Raw genomic sequence first — 19,500 nt, forward strand, 5'->3', positions numbered from 1 at the left:
GTTCCGAATGCTTAGAGCCGGGAGCTTGTGATGTCATAGCCCCACCCCTCATGATGTCACACCCCTCCCCCTCAATGCAAGTCTATGGGAGCCGTCACGCCCCTCCCATAGACTTGCATTGAGGGGGCGGGCATGACATAATGAGGAGGCACGGCTATGACGTCACGAGCTCCCGGCACTGGCTCTAAGCATTCGGTACATTTTGTACTCCTTTAACTCTGAATACAAAATGATACATTACATATTCACTCTGCATACAATTAGCTATACACAGTATCAGCCATGAAACATTTAATAGAGTTTCATAATAGCATATCGTATTGTTATTCTATTGTTCCTCATAAATATTCCTTGCACTTTGTCAGTAATCACACCTTAAATATTAAAGCCTAGCATTGCATATTCTTAAGTATAAGATTCAAGCAGCCATGTTGAGTGGATCGGTAATTTTCCACGCATTCAAAGAGTTGAATGTTACTGTAAGCCAATAACACATTTCTCATAAACATACATTTTTTCACAATAACAAATAATGTTCCCAATACACCATATCAGCTTTGGGGTATTCTTAAAGGTCCCAGCTACAAATACCCTTCAAAGTCAGACACTAGCTATAAACAATATGGTGTTTTCTACGAGATCATATCTCAGGGTCGTGATGTCACAACCAAGCCACCTCCCGTAGACTTGCATTGAGGGGGCCTGGCGTGATATCTTTTTTTTTTTATCTAAGCGCCGAGGAACGTCCTCACGAATCATCCAAAGTGCAAGAAAAAGTGAAAACGTGTTACACTAAAAAAAACTTGTACAGAGGATGCAGTCTATCGCAAACCCTTCTCCGATAGGAGAGAGGCCCCCCAACAAACCTTACCCTTCGCCTCCGGACCAAAAAGGTACCTGCGAGGTTCCAGGTTTGATGTCCCTTTTCGCAGAAGCTACTAAGGGACCACAAATGCTCCCGGCATCCCCCTAGGTGTTAGCCAAGGTATCTGCCCGCAGAGCCAATAACGGTAGGTATCCTGCCAGAGCAGGAGTACCCGGGGTGTTTGCAGGGAGGTGCGGAACCTATTGGCCACACACACCTCCTCTAGACCGCGAGTAGGGACACCCAGAAGGGCTACCGCATCCTGACAAATCCTGTGGACACACAACACGCAAAAAGTGACACAGTGAGACAAAAATAAATAAATAAGTGAATGTGTGCAGATATACTTGCCGGACATCCGGCCGGATCTATAAAAATTTCTCTGATCCTAGCCAGAAAGCTGGGAATCAAGAGGTGAGTGCCACAAAGGTGCAGAGATCATGGTGCCCGTTCTTCAACTCAGTTAGTCTATCCTCCCAGTGAGTTTCGGCACCTCGTGGTCACCACTCCCCGAGGCACTAAAGTACCTCGGCTCTAGACCCCCTCAGCCTCATGGCGAGACCCGGAGGAAGCAGGTCACATCAGGGCAGCCGTCGGGCTGATTCCTCAGAACCAGCCCCGTAACGCCCCAGTACACCTGCTCCCTACCATGCAGCACCCATCCCCACCAGCAATAAACTGATAAGAACAGATACTACACTTGATGTTATCCAAAAGGCCGAGAAGCGATATCACCACCCCTGCAGCCCACACTCTGCATTTGGAACAAAATGTTCCGAATGCTGGAGCAGTGGAGTACCCCTTTAATGTAAGAACCATGAAGCATAAAGGTATCATTGGACAATAAGCCTTCTTCTGGAAGTTATCTAAAAGGCAAGGCCATGAGGTGCCAGAGAGGTCCTGTCAGAAACAGCCATATGACTGTACTGTATACAATGGTCCAATGATTACTCCTTCTTTCCCATTACTTGCTTATTCTTATTTGATGATTGTCACGATTCGGCTGGCTGGAGGTGGATCCTCTGTGCCAGAGAGGGATTGGCGTGGACCGTGTTGGTGGACCGGTTCTAAGTTGCTACTGGTATTCACCAGAGCCCGCCGCAAAGCGGGATGGTCTTGCAGCGGCGGTAGCAACCAGGTCGTATCCACCAGCAACGGCTCAACCTCTCTGACTGCTGAAGATAGGCGCGGTACAAGGGAGTAGACAAGAGCAAGGTCGGACGTAGCAGAAGGTCAGGGCAGGCAGCAAGGATCGTAGTCAGGGGCAACGGCAGGAGGTCTGGAACACAGGCTAGGAACACACAAGGGAACGCTTTCACTGGCACAATGGCAACAAGATCCGGCGAGGGAGTGCAGGGGAAGTGAGGTATAAGTAGGGAGTGCACAGGTGATAACACTGATTAGGCCTGCTGCGCCAATCAGTGGCGCAGTGGCCCTTCAAATTGCAGAGACCCGGCGCGCGCGCCCTAAGGAGCGGGGCCGCGCGCGCCGGGACAAGACAGACGGGGAACGGGTCAGGTACGGGAGCCGGGACACGCATTGCGAGCGGGCGCCTCCCGCGTCGCGAATCGCATCCCGGCTGGGAGTGATATTGCAGCGCACCCGGTCAGCAGGTCTGACCGGGGCGCTGCGAATGAGAGGATGCTGCGAGCGCTCCGGGGAGGAGCGGGGACCCGGAGCGCTCGGCGTAACAGTACCCCCCCCTTGGGTCTCCCCCTCTTCTTAGAGCCTGAGAACCTGAGGATATGACTTTTGTCTAGGATGTTGTCCTCAGGTTCCCAAGATCTCTCCTCTGGGCCACAGTTCTCCCAATCCACCCAAAAAATTTTTTTTTACCTCTGACAATCTTGGAGGCTAGAATCTCCTTCACAGAGAAGACGTCAGACGAACCGGAAACAGGAGTAGGAGAAACAACTTTGGGAGAGAAGCGGTTAAGGATGAGTGGTTTAAGGAGAGAGACATGGAAGGCATTGGGAATACGGAGAGAAGGAGGAAGAAGGAGTTTGTAAGAGACAGGGTTAATCTGGCACAAGATTTTGAAAGGACCAAGATAGCGTGGTCCCAGTTTGTAACTGGGGACACGAAAGCGGACATACTTAGCGGAGAGCCATACCTTGTCTCTGGGAGCAAAAATGGGGGGAGTTCTTCTTTTTTTATCAGCAAATTTTTTCATCCGGGATGAAGCCTGTAAAAGAGAATTTTGGGTCTCTTTCCATATGGTGGAAAGATCACGAGTCACTTCATCCACAGCGGGCAAACCAGACGGCAAGGGAGTAGGGAGGGGAGGAAGAGGGTGACGGCCGTACACCACGAAAAATGGGGATTTAGCAGAAGATTTGGAGACTCTGAAGTTGTATGAGAATTCGGCCCATGGTAGAAGATCTGCCCAGTCATCCTGGCGGGAGGAATCAAAATGCCGTAAATAGTCACCCAGGACCTGATTAATTCTTTCTACTTGCCCATTGGATTGAGGATGATAAGAAGAAGAGAAGTTTAATTTGATCTTGAGCTGTTTACAGAGGGCCCTCCAGAATTTAGACACGAATTGGACGCCTCTATCCGAGACGATATGCATGGGCAAACCGTGAAGGCAAAAAATGTGTATAAAAAATTGCTTTGCCAACTGAGGCGCTGAAGGAAGGCCAGGAAGAGGAATAAAATGTGCCATCTTGGAAAATCGATCAACGACCACCCAAACAACTGTGTTGCCACGGGATGAGGGCAAGTCCGTAATAAAGTCCATACCAATCTGTGACCAAGGCTGTTCAGGAACAGGCAGAGGATGAAGGAGACCAGCAGGCTTCTGGCGAGGAGTCTTATCCCGGGCACAGACAGTACAGGCCCGCACGAAATCAATAACATCAATCTCCAGAGTCGGCCACCAATAAAATCGAGAGATGAGTTGAAAGGATTTTTTGGCCTGCGAGGTGGGAGGAGTGTCCCCACTTGAGAATCCCGAGACGCTGGCGTGGAGAAACGAAGGTCTTCCCTGGAGGAGTTTGCCTGATGGAAGCTGGAGAAGTGGAGATCAGACAGTCCGGAGGAATGATGTGTTGCGGAGAGGCCTCTACTTCAGAGGCATCAGAAGAACGAGAGAGGGCATCGGCCCTAATGTTCTTGTCAGCAGGGCGAAAATGGATTTCAAAGTTAAAACGGGCAAAGAACAACGACCACCTAGCCTGGCGAGGGTTCAGTCGTTGGGCAGACTGGAGATAGGAGAGATTCTTGTGATCAGTGTATATGATAACTGGATATTTTGATCCCTCCAGCAGGTGCCTCCATTTCTCAAGCGCCAATTTAATGGCCAGTAGTTCTCGATCACCAATGGAATAGTTTTTCTCCGCCGGAGAGAAGGTCCTAGAAAAAAAACCACAAGTAACAGCATGCCCGGAAGAAGTTTTTTTGTAGAAGAACTGCTCCAGCTCCCACTGAGGAGGCATCTACCTCCAATAGGAAGGGTTTAGATGGGTCAGGTCTGGAGAGCATGGGAGCAGAAGAAAAGGCAGACTTGAGATGTTTAAATGCGTCTTCCGCTTGGGGAGACCAGGACTTAGGATTGGCATTTTTCTTGGTTAGAGCCACGATAGGGGCCACAATAGTGGAGAAGTGTGGAATGAATTGTCTGTAATAATTGGCGAACCCCAAAAAACGTTGGATAGCACGGAGTCCGGAGGGGCGTGGCCAATCTAACACGGCAGATAGTTTATCTGGGTCCATTTGTAGTCCCTGGCCAGAGACCAAGTATCCTAGGAAAGGAAGAGATTGACATTCAAAGAGACATTTTTCCATTTTGGCATAAAGTTGATTGTCCCGAAGTCTCTGAAGAACCATGCGGACATGCTGGCGGTGTTCTTCTAAGTTGGCAGAAAAAATCAGAATATCGTCCAGATAAACCACAACACAGGTATATAGGAGATCACGAAAAATGTCATTAACAAAGTCTTGGAAGACGGCAGGGGCGTTGCACAGGTCAAAGGGCATGACCAGATACTCAAAGTGTCCATCTCTGGTGTTAAATGCAGTCTTCCATTCGTCCCCCTCCCTGATGCGGATGAGATTATAAGCACCTCTTAAGTCCAGCTTGGTAAAGATGTGGGCGCCTTGTAGGCGATCAAAGAGTTCCGAGATAAGAGGTAAGGGGTAGCGGTTTTTTACCGTGATTTTATTAAGTCCGCGGTAATCTATGCAAGGGAGTAGGGAGCCATCTTTTTTGGACACAAAAAAAAATCCAGCTCCGGCAGGAGAGGAGGACTTGCGGATAAACCCCTTTTTTAAATTCTCCTGGATGTACTCCGACATGGCTTGGGTTTCTGGGGCAGACAGAGGATAGATTCTGCCCCGGGGTGGAGTAGTACCCGGGAGGAGGTCAATAGGACAGTCATAAGGCCTGTGAGGAGGCAAAGTCTCTGCTTGTTTTTTGCAAAAAACATCAGCATAGTCCAGATAGGCCTTAGGAAGACCAGATACCGGGGGAACCACAGGGTCACGACTGTGAGTACTGGGAACCGGTTTAAGACAGTCCTTGTGACAAGAAGTACCCCAGCTCTTGATTTCTCCTGTGGACCAATCAAGGGTTGGGGAATGGCGTTGAAGACACGGTAATCCAAGAAGAATTTCAGAAGTGCAGTTAGAGAGGACCAAAAATTCTATTTTTTCGTGATGGGGTCCGATGCACATTAGGAGAGGTTCCGTGCGGTAACGCACGGTACAGTCCAATCTTTCATTGTTAACAGAATTGATGTAGAGGGGTCTGGCGAGACTGGTCACCGGGATGTTGAACCTGTTGATGAGAGGGGCCAAAATAAAATTTCTTGCAGATCCGGAATCCAAGAAGGCCATAGCAGAGAAGGAGAAGGTAGAAGAAGATATCCGCACAGGCACAGTAAGGCATGGAGAAGCAGAGTTCACATCAAGAGCTGTCTGACCTTTGTTGCGGAGTCAGCGTACGTCTTTCCTGGCGGGGAGGACGGATAGGACAATCCTTCAAGAAATGTTCGGTACCGCCACAGTACAGGCAAAGATTCTCCATGCGGCGTCATGTCCTCTCTTGAGGTGTCAAGCGAGACCGGTCAACTTGCATAGCCTCCACGGCGGGAGGCACAGGAACGGAATGCAGAGGACCAGAGGAGAGAGGAGCCGGGGAGAGAAACCGCCTCGTGCGAACAAAGTCCATATCCTGGCGGAGCTCCTGACGCCTTTTGGAAAAACGCATGTCAATGCGGGTGGCAAGATGAATAAGTTCATGCAGGTTAGCAGGAATTTCTCGTGCGGCCAGTACATCTTTAATGTTACTGGATAGGCCTTTTTTAAAGGTCGCGCAGAGGGCCTCGTTATTCCAGGATAACTCGGAGGCAAGAGTACGGAATTGGATGGCGTACTTGCCAACAGAAGAATTACCCTGGACCAGGTTCAGCAAGGCAGTCTCAGCAGAAGAGGCTCGGGCAGGTTCCTCAAAGACACTTCGAATCTCCGTGAAGGAGTGTACAGAGGCAGTGACAGGGTCATTGCGGTCCCAGAGCGGTGTGGCCCATGACAGAGCTTTCCCAGACAGAAGGCTGACTACGAAAGCCACCTTAGACCTTTCAGTAGGAAACTGGTCCGACATCATCTCCAAGTGCAGGGAACATTGCGAAAGGAAACCACGGCAAAACTTAGAGTGCCCATCAAATTTATCCGGCAAGGATAATCGAAGGCTGGAAGCGGCCACTCGCTGCGGAGGAGGTGCAGGAGCTGGCGGAGGAGAAGATTGCTGGAGCTGTGGTAATAGCTGCTGTAGCATCACGGTCAGTTGAGATAGCTGGTGGCCTTGTTGCGCTATCTGTTGCGACTGCTGGGCGACCACCATGGTGAGGTCGGCGACAACTCGCAGCGGAACTTCAGCGGGATCCATGGCTGGATCTACTGTCACGATTCGGCTGGCTGGAGGTGGATCCTCTGTGCCAGAGAGGGATTGGCGTGGACCGTGTTGGTGGACCGGTTCTAAGTTGCTACTGGTATTCACCAGAGCCCGCCACAAAGCGGGATGGTCTTGCAGCGGCGGTAGCAACCAGGTCGTATCCACCAGCAACGGCTCAACCTCTCTGACTGCTGAAGATAGGCGCGGTACAAGGGAGAAGCCAAGAGCAAGGTCGGACGTAGCAGAAGGTCAGGGCAGGCAGAAAGGATCGTAGTCAGGGGCAACGGCAGGAGGTCTGGAACACAGGCTAGGAACACACAAGGGAACGCTTTCACTGGCACAATGGCAACAAGATCCGGCGAGGGAGTGCAGGGGAAGTAAGGTATAAGTAGGCAGTGCACAAGTAATAACACTGATAAGGCCTGCTGCGCCAATCAGTGGCGCAGTGGCCCTTTAAATTGCAGAGACCCGGCGCGCGCGCCCTAAGGAGCGGGGCCGCGCGCGCCGGGACAAGACAGGCGGGGAACGGGTCAGGTACGGGAGCCGGGACACGCATCGCGAGCGGGCGCCTCCCGCGTCGCGAATCGCATCCCGGCTGGGAGTGATATTGCAGCGCACCCGGTCAGCAGGTCTGACCGGGGCGCTGCGAATGAGAGGATGCTGCGAGCGCTCCGGGGAGGAGCGGGGACCCGGAGCGCTCGGCGTAACAATGATCATTAATGTTGGGCGCGAATATTCGCATTTCAATTTTTATTGTGAATATTTCGAATATATCCGCTATATATTCGAAATTACAAATATTCATATAACTTTTTTCCGCATATGTTCATATTCGCATATTCGCATATTCCTTCTTTTCAATTGTGGGCCAGTTAGAATGATGCAAATACACTTGTCAGAGGGTATAAACAACATCCCTAGCAACCAATAGTAAAGTTGCCCACCCCTCTCACTGTTTCCTCGAATATGCGAAAATAACGAATACGCGAAATTCACGAATATAGGACGAATATTCGTCTATATGTTTGTGAAATATCACAAACTCGAATATGGCCGATGCCGCTCATCGCTAATGATAATTTTACTATTTGGGTGAAAATCATATCAATTAGTAAATAGTTCAAGAAGTAAAAGGATTCACTCACCCAAGATACTTGCTAGAAGGAATCTTTATTCACAAACAGCTTAAAAATGTACAGCGGGTAGAAGCAGAGGAGCAACCTCACAGTGACAAGCTGTTTCCTGCGCTTGGAGTGCAGGAAACAGTCTGTCGCTGTGAGATTGCTCCTCTGCTTCTACCTGCTGTATGTTTTTAAGCTGGTTGTGAATGAAGATTTCTTCTAGCAAGTATCCTGGGTGAGTGCATCCTTTTACTTCTTGAACTAGTGTATTTGCTATTGCTTATTCTTTACTGGACTGCACCCCTGTGAAGTTCTACGGGATATTGAGCTGGTGTCTAGTAATCGAGTAGGTCTTGGATTGTGCAGCAGTGTCGGACTCATTTGTTCCTATTAGTGTATTATATCATTTAGTATTTATGCTCTTGCCAATGGTTTTCTTTTATTTTTTTACCTCCTTTTCTTCTAAGATCCATTAAAAAAATGTTTTCAACTGTGTCATAAAAGGGCTTATTCTTTAATGGACACTAAATTTGAAATGTAAACTTTGTGTTTTCATATAACTAATGTTGAAACAAAAAGAAATATGGGGTCACCTTGCATTTGTGCAATTTTATTGGGTAGTATTTGATTGCATTGTATTAAACTTACATGTTAAAGGGGTACTCAATTTTTTTTTTTTCAAATCAACTGGTGCCAGAAAGTTAAACAGATTTGTAAATTACTTCTATTAAAAAATCTTAATTCTTCCAGTACTTATCAGCGGCAGTATACTACAGAGAAAGTTAGGTTGTTCTTTGCTGTCTGACCACAGTGCTCTCTGCTGAAACCTCTAGACAGTTCCTGACATGGACAGAGGTGTGACAGAGAGCACTGTGGTCAGACTGGAAAGAACAAATCAACTTCTTCTGTAGTATACAGCTGCTGATCGTACTGGAAATATGTTTTTACCTCTTTGGGATGCAGGGCATACAGGTACGCCTTGCATCCCCGATCCTTAAGGACCCAGTGGGAACTCCAGTCTCTGCTGCTCGCCAGGCAGACCGGACCGGGATGCCTGCTGGGGGGATGGTGGTGGGGATTTGGGCGCTGAGATCAATTCAGATCGGCGAATTGCAGCGATTCCGAGTCCAAGGAGGCCCCTATCACCCTTTAGCAGCAGGAGTGAGGTGGCACTGGCACAATCGTCCTCATTCGTCAGCCATTACCGGCCAACAAATCAGGACTCCTGCTGTGAGGGTGTCCCTAACAGCACCGACTCTGCCCCTATTCCAGAAGGCGAGAGCAGGTGCCACCTGTATGTACCTTGATCGAGGGCCCCCGATCCCCAGCGCGATCGTGGCCCCAGGAGCGGAGTCGCAATGGTGGCGGCAGGCCTGGAGATCCTTCAGCAGCAGCAGGAGGTAAGGCTGGCCTCCTGCTGTTGCTTAGCAACAACTCCCAGCATGCACAAAAGGTCATGCTGGGAGTTGTTATGCAACAAAAGAAAGCAAAACTACAACTTCCAGATGCCCTTTGGTAGTTTGTGCATGCTGGGGGTTGTAGTTGTGCAACAGCTGGAAGCACATTTATTTTATGAAAAAGTGTGCCTTCAGCTGTTGCATAACTACAACCCCCAGCATGCACTGAAAGCCAAAGGGCATGCTTGGAGTTGCAGTAGTGTACCTCCAGCTGTTTCATAACTACAAGTCCCAGGATGCACGGGTAGCCAAAGGGCATGCTGGGAGTTAGGTAACAAACTCCCAGTGTTTTTCAACCAGTGTGCCTCCAGCTGTTGCATAACTACAGCCCCCAGCATGCAAGGGTAGCCAAAGGGCATTCTGGGAGTTTTAGTAGTATACCTCCAGCTGTTGCATAACTACAAGTCCCAGCATTCCCTTTGGCTGTCACTGCATGCTGAGAGTCGTAGCTTTTGCAACAGCTGAAGGCACACTGTTTGCAAAACACTGAGTTTGTTACCTAACTCAGTGTTTTGCAACCAGTGTTCCTACAGCTGTTGCAAACTATAATGCCCAGCATGCACTGATAGACTATATATGTTGGTAGACACAAAAAAAGAATAGACAGCACCAGGTAGTTGTGTGTTGTACTCTATTTTTCATGATATGTGCTAGGTGCTAGGGGTCTATAAACAGTTAATCAGTATAGCTCCATAGACTATTTTTACAAAAAAGTGAAAGAACTCAAACAGAGAGCAATTACTACTAGTGTTGCTCACGAATATTCGCAATTCGAATATTATTCGCGAATATCGCATATTCGCGAATTCGCGAATTTCGCGAATATAGCGCTATATATTCGTAATTACGAATATTCTTTTTTTTTTTTTTTTTTTCCACAGTACACATCACAGTGATCATCCCTCTCTGCTTCCAGCTTGTGTGGTGTAAAGAAGGCTCTAATACTACTGTGTGAGACTGGCGCGCGAAAATTCGCATACGCGAAAATTCGCATATGCGAAAATTAGCACATGCGAATTTTCACATATGCGAATTTTCGCGTATGTTAATTTTGTATATGCTAATATGCACATATGATAGTTTTCGCATACGCGAATGTTCGCATATGCGAAAATAAAACGGGAATATAACGAATATGCGAATATTCGCGAATATATGACGAATATTCGTCCATATATTCGCGAATATTCGCGAATTCGAATATGGCCTATGCCGCTCAACACTAATTACTACTGAAAAATATGCAAAATTTTATTTATATATCCAAAAGGTTAAAAAGTGTCACACACTTGTGACTAAATACAATTAAGATAGAATACCGAATGTGTATGTATAAAGCAATACAAAATGAGATGTATCAGATACAACCCTTGAGAAAGTCGGATGACGAAACGTACGTTGGGACGGTGGCTACAGGTATCCATTATGGGTAAGTGAGGATCATCTATTTACCAATGACTTACTTTGGGCATATTCACACTACTAGCTATGTGATAGAGCAGGCAGCCCTCACATACATACACTGGGGGCTTTTTTGACCCCTGTTTACTCCTTGTTGAATAAGAGCCATATTATATAATTCCCTGACCTCACTACATATATATCTATTGTGATTAAAACTATTGCTGTACCTGATCCACCTACGATTTTTTGGTTGTATCTGATACATCTCATTTTGTATTGCTTTATACATACACATCCGGTATTCTATCTTAATTGTATTTAGTCACAAATGTGTGACGCTTTTTAACCTTTTGGATATATAAATAAAATTTTGCATATTTTTCAGTAGTAATTGCACTCGGTTTGAGTTCTTTCTCTATATATGTTGGTAGTTGTAGCCTTGCAACAGCTGTAGGCACACTGGTTTTGAAACACTGAGTTAAATAACAAACTCTCAGTGTTTTGCAAATAGTGTGTGGCTGTTGCGTAAGTACGGAAAGTAGTTTTGCAAACACTGGAGGTTTCCCCCCCTCCCATGTGAATGTACAGGGTACATTCACAAGAGCAGGGGTTTACAGTGAGTTTCTCACTGCAAGTTTGAGATGCAGCAAATTTTCCGCTGCAGCACAAACTCCCAGCAGGAAACTCGCTGGAAACCTCCCCCCGTGTGACTGTATTCTAAAAACACTACACTACACTACACAAAATAAAAAGTGAAACACTACATATACATATACCCCATAGACTGTCCAGGCATGCTGGGGGTTTTGCAACAGCTGGAGGCACCCTGTTTGGGAAACACTGCCATAGGGTAATTTTGGTATCAGAGGCAAGTGTAATTCTTGTATCTGGTCCGTCCCTAGGCAAATCCCTAATTTAGGCCTCAAATGCGCATGGCGCTCTCTCACTTTCGTATTTCTGTACTCGTAATTTCACCTTTTAGCCCTTATGAAAAGGGAAAGTTGGGGTCTACACCAGCATGTTATTGTAAAAAAAATATATTTTTTCCACTAACATACTGGTGTTGCCCCATTCTTTTCATTTTCACAAGAGGTAAATAGAAAAAAATGGAAAACGGAAAACGGAATTTCTCCTGAGTACGGAAATACTCCATACATGGACGTGAAATGCTCTGCGGGTGCACAACACTGCTCAGGAGTGAGAGCGCACTATGTACATTTGAGGCCTAAATTGGCTGATTTTACAGCAGTTTTGACATAAACACAAAAAATAAATACCCACATGTGACCCCATTTTGGAAACTACACCCCTCACGGAACATAACAAGGGGTATAGTGAGCCTTAACACCCCACAGGTGTTTGACGAATTTTCGTTAAAGTTAGATCAGAAAATGAAAAAAAAATCATTTTTGTTACCTTAAATTTTTCATTTTCACATGGGAATGTGTAACCCAGTTTCTTATGAGTAAGAACATATTCCATGTGTGGATGTAAAGTGCTCTGGGGGCACATTACAATGCTCAGAAGAGGAGGAGGGCCATTGGGCTTTTGGAGAGAAAATTTGTCCGGAATTGAAGGCCACGTGTGTTTACAAAGCCCCCATGGTGCAAGAACAATGCCCCCCCCACATGTGACCGCATTTTTAAAACTACACCCCTCACATAATGTAATAAGGGGTACAGTGAGCATTTAGGCCCCACGGGTGTCTGACAGGTTTTTGGAACAGTGGTCCATGAAAATGAAAACTTTTATTTTTCATTTGCAAAGCCTACTGTTCCAAAGATCTGTCAAACGCCAGTGGGGTGTAAATGCTCACTGTACCCCTTATTAAATTCTGTAAGGGGTGTAGTTTCTAAAACGGGGTCACATATGGGGGGGTCTACTGTCCGGGTACCATGGGGGATTTGTAAACGTACATGGCCCCCAAATTCTCTCTCCAAAAGCTCAATTGCGCTCCTTCTCTTCAGAGCATTGTTATTTGCCCACTGAGCACTTTAAACCCACATATGGGGTATTTCCATACTCAGAAGAAATGGGCTTACAAATTTTGTGGGACATTTTCTCCTATTACCCTTGTAAAATTGTAAAATTTGGGGAAAAAACTGCATTTTAATGGAAAAAAATTTCATTTACACATCTGACTTTAACGAAAAGTTGTCAAACACCTGTGGGGTGTTAAGGCTCACTGTACCCCTTGTTACGTTCCTTGAAGGGTATAGTTTCCAAAATGGCATGCCATATGTTTTTTTTTGTGCTGTTCTTGCACCATAGGGGCTTCCTAAATGCGACATGCCCCCCCCAAAAACCATTTCAGCAAAATTCATTCTCCAAAATCCCATTGTTGCTCCTTCCCTTCTGAGCCCTCTACTGCGCCCGCCGAACACTTTACATCCACATGTGGTATTTCCTTACTCGAGAGAAATTGGGTAAGGTATTTCCTTACTCGAGAGAAATTTCTGAAGGGATTTCTCTTCTTTTACCCCTTGTAATAATTAAAAAAAATGGCTCTACAAGAACATGCGAGTGTAAAAAAAAATGAAGATTTTGAATTTCCTCCTTTTCTCCGTTTCTGCTATTCCTGTGAAACACCTAAAGGGTTAACAAACTTTCTGAATGTCATTTTGAAAACTTTGAGGGGTGCAGTTTCTATAATGGGTCATTTATGGGGTATTTCTAACAGAAAGTCCGTGGTCCCTGAAAAATTCAGATTTAGAATTTTTCGTGAAATTTTGAAAATTGCTGCCATACTTTGAAGCCCTCTAATGTCTTCGAAAAGTAAAAACATGTCAACTTTATGATGCAAACATAAAGTATTTGTGAATCAATATATAATTTGTTTGGAATGTCTATTTTCCTTACAAGCAGAAAGTTCGAAGTTAGAAAACTGCTACATTTTCTAAATTTTCATGAAATTTGGGGATTTTTCACCAAGAACTGATGCACTTAGCGACGGAAATTTACCATTATTTTAAAGTGGAATATGTCACAAAAAAATCTCAGAATCAGAATAAAAAGTAAAAACATCTCAGAGTTATTAATGCATAACGTGCCAGTGGTCTGAATTGCAAAAAAGGTCTGCATCTTTAAAGGGTACTCTGCCCCTAGACATCTTATCCCCTATCCAAAGGATAGGGGATAAGATGTCAGATCGCCAGGGTCCACTGCTGGGAACCCCCGGGATCTCGGCTGCTGCACCCCGCTATCATAACTGCACAGAGCAGACTCGCTCTGTGCGTAATGACCAGTGATACAGGGGCAATAGCATTGTGACATCACGGCTCCTCCCCTCGTGACATCATGGCCCGCCCCCTTAATGCAAGTCTATGCCCCAGTATGGTTACACCTTAATTAGACGTTAAAAGTAGATGTGTATGTATTTCTGGCCTTTAACAATAACATGCACCATAAAGATCATTGTTACGCCGAGCGCTCCGGGTTCCTGCTCCTCCTCGGAGCGCTCGCGGCGTTTCTCTCTCTGCAGCGCCCCGGTCAGACCCGCTGACCGGGAGCGCTGCACTGACACTGCCGGCGGGGATGCGATTCGCATAGCGGGACGCACCCGCTCGCGAATCGCATCCCAAGTCACTCACCTGTCCCAGCCCCCGGCTGTCATGTCCTGGTGCGCACGGCTCCGCTCCTTAGGGCGCGCGCGCCAGCTCCCTAAGATTTAAAGGGCCAGTGCACCAATGATTGGTGCCTGGCCCAATCAGTCTTATTAGCTTCCACCTGCTCCCTGGCTATATTACCTCACTTCCCCTGCACTTCCTGGCCGAATCTTGTTGCCTTGTGCCAGTGAAAGCGTTTAGTGTTGTCCAAAGCCTGTGTTCCAGATCTTCTGCTATCCACATTGACTACGAACCTTGCCGCCTGCCCCAACCTTCTGCTACGTCTGACCTTGCCTCTGCCTAGTCCTTCTGTCCCACGCCTTCTCAGCAGTCAGCGAGGTTTAGCCGTTGCCGGTGGATACGACCTGGTTGCTACCGCCGCAGCAAGACCATCCCGCTTTGCGGCGGACTCTGGTGAATACCAGTAGCATCTTAGAACCGGTCCACCGACACGGTCCACGCCAATCCCTCGCTTACACAGAGGATCCACATCCAGCTAACCGAATCGTGACAGTACATCCGGCCATGGATCCCGCTGAGGTGCCGCTGCCAAGTCTCGCTGACCCATCCACGGTGGTCGCCCAGCAATCGCAGCAAATTGCTCAACAAGGACAGCAGCTGTCGCAGTTGACCGCCACGTTACAGCAACTTCTGCCACTGCTACAGCAGTAACCTCCTCCGCCAGCTCCTGCACCTCCTCCGCAGCGAGTGGCCGCTCCTAGCCTCCGCTTGTCCCTGCCGGACAAATTTAATGGGGACTCCCGACTCTGCCGTGGCTTCTTGTCTCAATGTTCCCTGCATATGGAGATGTTGTCGGACCAATTTCCTTCAGAAGGGTCTAAGGTGGCGTTCGTAGTGAGTCTTCTATCTGGAAAGGCTTTGTCTTGGGCCACACCGCTCTTGGACTGCAATGATCCTGCCACAGTCCAGTCCTTCTTCGCTGAAGTCCTTAGTGTCTTCGAGGAACCAGCCCGAATTTCTTCTGCCGAGACTGCCCTGCTGAACCTGGTCCAGGGTAATTCTTCAGTAGGCGAGTACTGCGCGACCTTTAAAAAAGGCCTATCCAGTAACATCAAGGATGTGCTGGCCGCACAAGAGATTCCTGCCAACCTGCAAGAACTTATCCATTTGGCCACCCGCATTGACATGCGTTTTTCTGAGAGACACCAGGAGCTCCGCCAGGAAAAAGACCTTGATCTCTGGGCACCTCTCTCACAGTATCCTTTGCAAACTACCCCTGTGCCTCCCGCCGAGGAGGCTATGCAACTGGATCGGTCTCGCCTGACCCTTGAAGAGAGGACTCGCCGTAGGGATAACAATTTATGTCTGTACTGCGCCAGTACCGAACACTTCTTGGTGGATTGCCCTATTCGCCCTCCACGTCTGGGAAACGCACGCACCCAGCTCACGTGGGTGTGGCGTCTCTTGGTACGAAGTCTGCTTCTCCACGTCTCACTGTGCCCGTGCGGATTTCTCCTTCTGCCAACTCTTCCTTCTCTGCCGCGGCCTTCTTGGACTCAGGCCCATCTGGAAATTTTATTCTGGCCTCTTTGGTGAATAAGTTCTGCATCCCGGTGACCTGTCTCGTCAAGCCGCTCTACATTTCCTCGGTCAACGGAGTTAAATTGGACTGCACCGTGCGTTACCGCACAGACCCCCTCTTAATGTGCATTGGACCCCATCATGAAAAGATTGAATTGTTCGTCCTTCCCAACTGTACCTCTGAAGTCCTCCTAGGTCTGCCATGGCTCCAGCATCATTCTCCCACCCTTGACTGGACCACCGGGGAGATCAAGAATTGGGGCCCTGCTTGCCGCAAGAAATGCCTCACATCTCCTCCCAGTCCCGTCAGGCAAGCCTCGGTGCCTCCTCCTACACCTGGTCTCCCCAAAGCCTATCAGGACTATGCTTTGCCTCCTCATAGCCCCTGTCCTGGTAACACTCTGCCCCGTGCCAAGCTTCACCCTCTGCCCTCCCTCCCCATCCCCACTCCTGCTGAACTGCCTGCATTTGATGAGGAAACCCTACAATCGCTCCCAGTGTCCTCGTCCCACGTGAAGCAATTGCCGGACAAAAAAGGGGGAGACCTAAGGGGGGGTTACTATTACGCCGAGTGCTCCGGGTCCCTGCTCCTCCCCGGAGCGTTCGCGGCGTTTCTCTCTCTGCAGCGCCCCGGTCAGACCCGCTGACCGGGAGCGCTGCACTGACACTGCCGGCGGGGATGCGATTCGCATAGCGGGACGCGCCCGCTCGCGAATCGCATCCCAAGTCACTCACCTGTCCCAACCCCCGGCTGTCATGTCCTGCGCGCGCAGCTCAGCTCCTTAGGGCGCGCGCGCGCCAGCTCTCAAAGATTTAAATCAGCCTAATTAGCTTCCACCTGCTCCCTGGCTATATTACCTCACTTCCCCTGCACTTCCTGGCCAGATCTTGTTGCCTAGTGCCAGTGAAAGCGTTTAGTGTTGTCCAAAGCCTGTGTTCCAGATCTTCTGCTATCCACATTGACTACGAACCTTGCCTCTGCCTAGTCCTTCTGTCCCACACCTTCTCAGCAGTCAGTGAGGTTGAGCCGTTGCCGGTGGATACGACCTGGTTGCTACCGCCGCAGCAAGACCATCCCGCTTTGCGGCGGGCTCTGGTGAATACCAGTAGCATCTTAGAACCGGTCCACTGACACGGTCCACGCCAATCCCTCGCTGACACAGAGGATCCACATCCAGCTAGCCGAATCGTGACAGTAGATCCGGCCATGGATCCCACTGAGGTGCCGCTGCCAAGTCTTGCTGACCTATCCACGGTGGTCGCCCAGCAATCGCAGAAAATTGCTCAACAAGGACAGCAGCTGTCGCAGTTGACCGCCACGTTACAGCAATTTCTGCCACTGCTACAGCAGTAACCATCTCCTCCGCCAGCTCCTGCACCACCTCCGCAGCGAGTGGCCGCTCCTAGCCTCCGCTTGTCCCTGCCGGACAAATTTAATGGGGACTCCCGACTCTGCCGTGGCTTCTTGTCTCAATGTTCCCTGCATATGGAGATGTTGTCGGACCAATTTCCTTCAGAAGGGTCTAAGGTGGCGTTCGTAGTGAGTCTTCTATCTGGAAAGGCTTTGTCTTGGGCCACACCGCTCTGGGACCGTAATGATCCTGCCACAGTCCAGTCCTTCTTCGCTGAAGTCCTTAGTGTCTTCGAGGAACCAGCCCGAGCTTCTTCTGCCGAGACTGCCCTGCTGAACCTGGTCCAGGGTAATTCTTCAGTAGGCGAGTACGCCATCCAATTTTGTACTCTCGCTTCCGAATTATCTTGGAATACGAGGCTCTCTGCGCGACTTTTAAAAAAGGCCTATCCAGTAACATCAAGGATGTGCTGGCCGAACGAGAGATTCCTGCCAACCTGCAAGAACTTATCCATTTGGCCACCCGTATTGACATGCGTTTTTCTGAGAGACACCAGGAGCTCCGCCAGGAAAAAGACCTTGATCTCTGGGCACCTCTCTCACAGTATCCTTTGCAAACTACCCCTGTGCCTCCCGCCGAGGAGGCTATGCAACTGGATCGGTCTCGCCTGACCCTTGAAGAGAGGACTCGCCGTAGGGATAACAATTTATGTCTGTACTGCGCCAGTACCGAACACTTCTTGGTGGATTGCCCTATTTGCCCTACACGTCTGGGAAATGCACGCACGCACACCTGGTTGCTACCGCCGCAGCAAGACCATCCCGCTTTGCGGCGGGCTCTGGTGAATACCAGTAGCATCTTAGAACCGGTCCACCGACACGGTCCACGCCAATCCCTCGCTGACACAGAGGATCCACATCCAGCTAGCCGAATCGTGACAATCATCTCTAACAGTATATATAACGTCATCAAAAAATGTTTTACAGATTTTATTTAGTTTTTTACTTGGCCTAATCCTTGTTTTACCTTTTCTTTGTTTTTCATTTTGCAGGAAATCTTCCAAGCCTTACCTTGGCCTGTCTGACTACACTATGGTATGTTCACACGGCGTAATGTCCACCAGTAAAATTACCAGACGGACATTCCACAGACATTGGCAGAATTTGGCAGTGCTAGAACCACTACCTGCAATGCATTTTGTGCTGATTCTGCCATAAGAATTCACATGTCAATGCTTTCGGCAAAGACTGGAATTGAGATTTCCATCTGTTGCAGAAATTCAGCAGTATGCACAGTGTAGCAGAATGCCATTGAAATCTATGAGATTCTGCTGCAACAGAATTTCCAAGCGAAATCTTTCTGCCAAATTCCACCAACTGAACATACTCCTAGTCTTCTAGTTCTACACTTACATTTGCTAGCTGTTTCTATTTGGATATATTGAGCCACAGTAGGGATTCCTACAACTTAGTCCAGATTCCTGTATAAAAGTTAAAAGGTAAAAAATAGGGGACAAGATAGAGCAACTCTTCAGTTTAATGCTACTCTAAATATGAAGTCAGGGGTTCTCATCAGCTCCAGGCCTAGAGTCAACCTACATAATACAATAGATCCATCTTTCAAAGTGACCAATATTAATAATGTCACGCTCTGCACTTAGGCCGCAAGCATCGGCTGTGAGCGCAGAGTCCCCGTGTCCCTGTCTGCAGCCGGGGCTGGAATTCACATGTCGGCACGCGCCCGCATTCGAATCCCAGCCCGTCACTCACCCTGCTCTGCTGCCGCCTCTTTCCCTGTGTCTCAGCTCCGGTGCACACTCTGAAATTTAAAGGGCCAGTGTGCCCATAATTAGTGTTTGCACCTGACACCACATTAAAAGTCCCTGCACCTCTCACACTTCCCTGCCGGATCTTCAGTGCCCCATAGCCTGAGATTAAGTGTTCTCAAGTCTGTTGTTTGCCCATGTATTAGACCCTTCCGCTATGTTTCTTGACCACGCCACCTTGCCGCCTGCCCTGACCTTCTGCTAAGTCCGACTACGTCTCTGCCTCATCCTTCTGTACCTCGCTTCGCCACAGCTACCTGTGTGGTTGAGTCATATCGGGGGTAGCGACCTGGGTGCCGCTTGCCGCAGCAAATCCATCCTGCCTTTCGGCAGGCTCTGGTGAAGACCAGTGGCACCTTAGACTCCGCTCCCAAGTCATCTGCCTCACAGATCAGTGGATCCACATCTAGCTGCGTTACAGCAAGATCCGACC

The 19,500-nt window shown here is 48.4% G+C and overlaps 1 pseudogene; it reads right to left on the reverse strand.

Annotated features, from left to right (window-relative positions):
* Positions 1–1,500: 1,500 nt before the first annotated feature.
* On the reverse strand, positions 1,501–1,595 carry LOC130345005 (U2 spliceosomal RNA; annotated as a pseudogene).
* Positions 1,596–19,500: the final 17,905 nt, after the last annotated feature.

The sequence above is a fragment of the Hyla sarda genome, chromosome 1 (genome assembly GCF_029499605.1).
Source record: "Hyla sarda isolate aHylSar1 chromosome 1, aHylSar1.hap1, whole genome shotgun sequence".
In the NCBI taxonomy this organism is placed as follows: domain Eukaryota; kingdom Metazoa; phylum Chordata; class Amphibia; order Anura; family Hylidae; genus Hyla; species Hyla sarda.